We start from the raw sequence: 6484 nt of genomic DNA, 5'->3' as shown, positions 1-6484 counted from the left end.
ACAGGATAGGCATCTACGTATACGGGGTAGGCATCAGTCCATACGGGACATAAGATTTCATCTATCCAATACGGGATAGGCATCTACCCATATGGGGTAGGCATCTATCCAATCGGGATAGGAGGTGCTCTGGATAGACACTTAGACTCATCAGGACCATTCGGGTCTTGAGCCACTCACTAAGTACTACACTCTTCTAATAGAAGTGCACCGAGGTCACCGTCCTTAGGAGTAATTAAACAAAATAATACAAGCTTGAGTTCCACCTCAGAATTTGGCTTAAAGCCTTGGGAAGTCAAGCGAATCCATATGGGATTCCTTCCGAGTATGCATTGAATTATTTTTTCCAATTTAATTATCTTATCTTTCAAATAGGATCCTTACTCAATCTTTATTTTTCCAAGCCTAGACCCCACCCATGAATGCCTGAGTACAAGGGACAACTCCGTCCCAAAACTGCCTACATACCCACCTTGGCATGGAATCAAGGCGTAAAGTATGTAGTTCTATTTACTACTCTATGGTTTGATATAAACTGATTAGTGGGTACGCAACCCTTTCTAGGGTCAATGTCCCAGACAGTTTCTCTATGATTGCTACCCATGATGGTAGCACTTAAACAAAGGCTCAAGATGGCCTATTGTTTGTGGCCTAACAAATACATCCTAACACCTATCATGAGCGTCACCCTTGATCAAATCATCAATCACCAATATCTCTTCAAGATTAAACTCAATTTCATAAAATCATTTTACTTAACCAGTCCTGAAGGGGGTTTACTATGGTTTATGTCAACGGATGAAAAATCATTTAAAAATTATCTTATTAGATTATCGATCCAAGAGGGATTACCTACCCCTTGGATTTTAACTTCCAAGTGTCCCTTATTACTCCCCAATGATTTATAGGGATGATGCCACAAATTTCGTTAATGTAGCTTTATTAGGTGTTAAGTGCAGTAGTTCAACATGACAGCGTTACCCGTAAGCGTGACCCAGAGGCATTGTATATACCGAACGCTACTTGGTTTTGGTTTTCCAACTTCCTTTATTTAAATTTTTTCTAACTTATGATAAATATCATGTTTGGAAAATAATTATGAATTGAATGTGTATATTTAGACATTGCAAAGCTCAATTAATTGAAATAACTACTTGATGAATGACATGGAATAAAAGCCATAACTAAACATAACTTGCATAATAATGACAACTAGGAAGCTTGCATTATAATAATTAAACGTGTAACTTGCATGGAGATGGAAACACCAATAAATGTAATCAATGTAAGGAATTTGCATGAGGCGAAGGTAGTGTAAGTTACATGCAAGAATATCGCCTATAAGTCACTAGTCAAAAATAGAATTTAGCTTCAAATCATATTGATATGAAATCAATTGCCAAAATGCTAACTAAGTGCCCCAATGGATCTTAAATGGATTGAACAACTCAATTTAAGTAATTTACAATATAAAATTTACTTAATATAAAATAATTATGAATTTACTACACATTAATCCCCGATATTTATAAATTTTCCCTAAGTTAAAATTTAACAACTTAAAATTTATTCTAAGAAAAGAATTGACAATTCCTAAATTGGAATTTAAACATTTATATTTATATTTAACAAAAACTTAAAAAAATAAATATATTTAAAAAGGAAAATATAGGCGTTTATTTTGTTTAAGGGACACTGGGGAGTGGGGCCCACGGGTCCCATCACCACTGCTTGTCTGTAGAAGCAAGCCTGTAGTGCTGAGGGGACCCTGTGGTCCCCTCCACTACCTTACAGCCACTACCTTACAGCCACTACGTTTAATATTTGTTATCATTTGAAAAGAATTTACAATATATATATGTCTAGTTTACATTCAATTTTTTAATGATATATATATATATATAAACAAAAAGGGGGATTTTATTTATACGAACATGAATAAAATAGATAATCAATCAATCATTTTAGATCGATTTTACAATAGACAGAAGGTTAATATTTTCCAATATTCATAGGGGAATAGGGAGTTTATTTCTAGTATGCATAGGGAGATTGTTTATTCAACTGATATTCACAGAGAGATCTTATTCAATAGATAATCAATCAATCATTTTAGATCGATTTTACAATAGACAGGAGGTTAATATTTTCCAATATTCACAGGGGAATAGGGATTTTATTTCCAGTATGCATAGGGAGATTGTTTATTCAACTGATATTCACAGAGAGATCTTATTCAACTCACAGGGAGATTTATTTAATCTGATAATCGCAGAGAGGTTTATTTAACTAAAATTCATAGAGAGATCTTATCCAACTCATTTCACAGAGATTTTATTCAACTCATTTCACAGAAATTTTATTCAACTCATTTCACAAAGATTTTATTCAACTCATTTCATAGAGATTTTATTCAACTCATTTCACAGAGAGATTTTGTTCAACTCATTTCACAGAGATTTTGTTCAGCTCATTTCATAGAGAGATTTTATTTTAATTAATATTCACACAGAGATTAAAAAAATCACAGAGAGATTTTAAAAAATAATCATAGAGAAATTTTAAAGATAATCACAGCAAGATTTTAAAGATAATCACAGAGAGATTTTAAACATAATCACAGAGAGATTTTAAAGATAATCACAGAGGAATTTTAAAGATAATCACAACGAGATTTTAAAGATAATCACAGAGAGATTTTAAAGATAATCAAAAAGAATTTTAAAGATAATCACAGTGAGATTTTGAAGATAATCACAGAGATATTTCAGAATGAGATTCAGATTTCCATTCGAAGAACTAGAGAAAAGAATCAGAGGGAGGAATAAAGATCCAAATCACAAAGGAAAAATTTTGATTTCAGAAAAAGAGATTTTAAACAAATAAAGGAATATGATTTTCTTTTGCTAAAATTTTTGGAAGTAAAACAAAAGCAAGATCATGTGCATATTTTCTTGAGGAAAATAAAATAATTTAAATAACTATAATTTACATGCACTATATGAAAGCATCATCATTACTATTTATCCTCAAATAAAAGATTTACAATCAAATAAAAGAGTTTCTTTATATAAAGGAAGATCTATAACTATTGATAATACAAATTCCTCATAAGTAAATGTAAAGATAAACAACGAGGAGAGAACATGGTTTATCGAGCTTGATGTTGAATCCACTAGCTACCCTTATGATCCTTCCTTGCAACTTGAGAGAAATCCTTCAAACAACAACTTAAAATTCCTGCAATGAAAATGAGACTACCAAAAAGATCTATTTCTAAAACTTGGGAAATTTTTCCTTCAAAATATAATCATCCCCCTTCTTTGAAACTTGCATAAAATTTTATAAGAGAATTCCCCCTCTTCCACTATTTGGAAAATTTAATTAAAAAGGAGATTCTTTCCCAATTTTGGACTTCATGCAAATTGATTAGACTTAGTGGGGGAGCTACATGCAAGTTGGTGGAGAATCCTCTAGAAGCTTCTTATTCTTCCTACAACATGTGCCATAATTGGATGTGGAAATTAAATAAATAAAAATAATGTATATTTTCCATGTGTGTGTGTGTGTGTGTTATTATTTTTCATTCTTTTTATTACATTTACTCAATCATTTAAATAGCTTATCCAAAGATAAAATAAAATTGTAATTTAAATCCAAAAGTGATAAAGGAGGGTTGTGACACATTTATGGTGATGAAATTGAATAGTTATTGTTGTGTTAGCCTTTTTCTTTGTAAAAGTGTGACACAAGTTTGTACTTTTACCCCCTTGAATGAAATTACACCTAGGCCTTGCCAGAGACATTATCCATGAAAAATAGAAGTATTTCAATCCTTAAAAAGAGGGAAGAAATGGTGTACATTGATCAGTATGGACATAAGAAGATGCGTTATGGCATGGTAGGCTTTGGACTTGAATGAACCAAATTAAATGACTTGGTTTGGCTAGTGTGTTGAAGTTGAGTTGTTGCGGATTAAAGGGTTTTAAGATAAGTATCTCTAGTTAATCCAAATCAAGTTTCAGAGGTCTGCATGGTGATTTGATTGAGTTATGAGATATAGCATGGAGGTTGGTTTTTTGTTGTTCAATATTGATCAGTGTTATGGATTATGCTCCACAATGCTTCGGAATTGTAGTATCTTGGTTTGCAGATTTGGCAAAGTATTTGGGATGTTCATATGTGTCCTCAAATAGATGGTTCATGATTTGGTGGTTTGCAAGTGAATCTTTCAGTTTAACAATCAGTATGGTTGATGTTCATGAGGTTTGGTATAATGATGATGAATATTCTCGCAAGTGGTGATGTTGTAGTTGTCTCTGTGGTAGTTCATGATGCTCATGGATGTTTCTAGATCATGTTCTATCTATGTTGATGGCCTGCATTGATCATTGTACTTATTGTGGATGATCTCTTTGGTATGTTGCAGATGTTTGAGGCATAATTGTTGAAGGTGTTGAATGTTTGAGGTAGAAATTTAGATCCATACTATGTCCTGGTCAAAATTGTTTTGGTCTGCATGTAATGTTGTAGCATGTGTGGTTATGTTTTTGTAATGTGTGATGAGCATTGAGCGGACCTTGAAAGATAGGTTGATGAATTATATGAATAAATATAATAATCATATAAGAGATGTATCTATGTGTACGAATGATGATTTGATCTTTCAGTAGCAGAGGAGAAGTACGAAGAGGTGTGAAGAAGTGTGAAAGAAGAGTTTGTGTTATGTGCTTAACCAGAACTATAACCAAGCATGAGGAGATGATATTTTATCAGTTCATGATACTTCACATGTAATCCAAATTTTTTTGTAAGGTAGTGAGCCTTCCTAGGGTTGTAGCCCTTTGTTGTTTTTGACTAGTAAGCTCTAGGTAGTGTGCCTAAATACATAGGCATTCCCCATTATAATATTTCATTTAATCATAATAGGGTATTTGTTGGCAATTGACACTCTACTAGTTACGTTTCATTATGTTGTCATTGATGGAAGCATGTTTTTGGGTTCAAGCCTCATTTGGTATACTGACAAGCACTTCACAGACTCTACACTGGCACCAGTACCAACACCAACAGGATAGAAGATTTATTTGGTCATTGGCAATGCAGACCAACATGGTATGATAAAGGATATCAGTATTGAAGCCCGACACATCTTGGATCTGGCATCGGAAACTTGTTTAATGCTTATTCATTTATGTTATAAGTCCAACATGTATTATGTGATTATATATATCCTTATAAGCTGACATAAGGCATAAATTTGTATAGGGTATATATAGGATATGCATAGATCGAAAAATGAATTGACATATAAGGTTATGGATGTAATGTAATGTGAAATATAGCAAAGAGACTATGTATGTGAGGAATTAATTGTAAGGGTTATTCTAGTACTAAGGTTTTAACCAGAATAGATAGAGCTTAAATTGGAACTATATTCTTGCATAGGAGATGCTATAATAAGCAGTTCACTATTCTTCAGATTGTAGTCTGGACTATTATGTAGTCAGTGAGATTCCTTTTGTGATGAGCAGTGTGCTCTAAGCTATAAGCCTATGTAGGCCCCAACATATATTGTAATATCTTTTCATATGGCCAGTGAATTGATATTGTGGGTCACAAATCCCATCGTGGTTTTTCCTTGTTGAGGTTTTCCATGTATAAATCTACATGTTATGGTTCTCATTTATATGTTTATCTTATTGGTTGTATTACTTATTTCAATTTTGTCTATATCAGAATACTAGTTGGTGTATGTATGTTTTGTTAAAGCTAAAATCTTTTATTTCGGCATAACAATGATTCACCCCCCCATCTCAGTGTTATTGGTTTCCAACAATTGGTATCAAAGCCTTGTGCCTCAAAAGAAGTTTAACATCTTGAGAAAGATCCTGAAACTAGAATCATTGAATATGGCTTTGGAGAAACAACTTGTGATGGAACTTGAAGATTATGATGTTGAAATATTGAAGAACTTAAAGTTGCAAGATGAGTTGAATTCTGCTAAATAATTTATTATTTTCCTACAAGAGAGATTTTCATCTATTCAAGCTAGGAGGAAGGAAATTTTGCAAAATCAAGATGACAAAGATGTACTTAAGGATCAATGTCAAAAATTAAGTCAAGAGAACATGATTATGAAGAATTCACTCTGGTCTGTTGGTTTTCGTAGTGTTTCTCCCCCTGGGCAACCAGTCTAACCATTATGCGGAAGCCAACACTACCCACATTGGGTTACACATGGCTAAAAGAGAAGTATTTACTAAATTTTGGCTTGAGTTTGACTTGCTAAACACTGTTAATTGCCTTAGTGGACACATGGATCCTAGCTAGACAATTGCCAACCTGATCAAGGACTATTGAAATATAATTAAAGAGCTGATGGATCTCAAAATATCGCACATATACCGGGAAGGAAACAAGGTGGTGGATCTATTAGCCAATATGGTGGTGGGATACGTGGCAACCAACTGGTGGAGTAGCA

This window comes from Cryptomeria japonica, chromosome 4 (assembly GCF_030272615.1).
Source record: "Cryptomeria japonica chromosome 4, Sugi_1.0, whole genome shotgun sequence".
Taxonomy (NCBI): Eukaryota; Viridiplantae; Streptophyta; class Pinopsida; order Cupressales; family Cupressaceae; genus Cryptomeria; species Cryptomeria japonica.
This window is presented reverse-complemented; position numbering follows the sequence as displayed.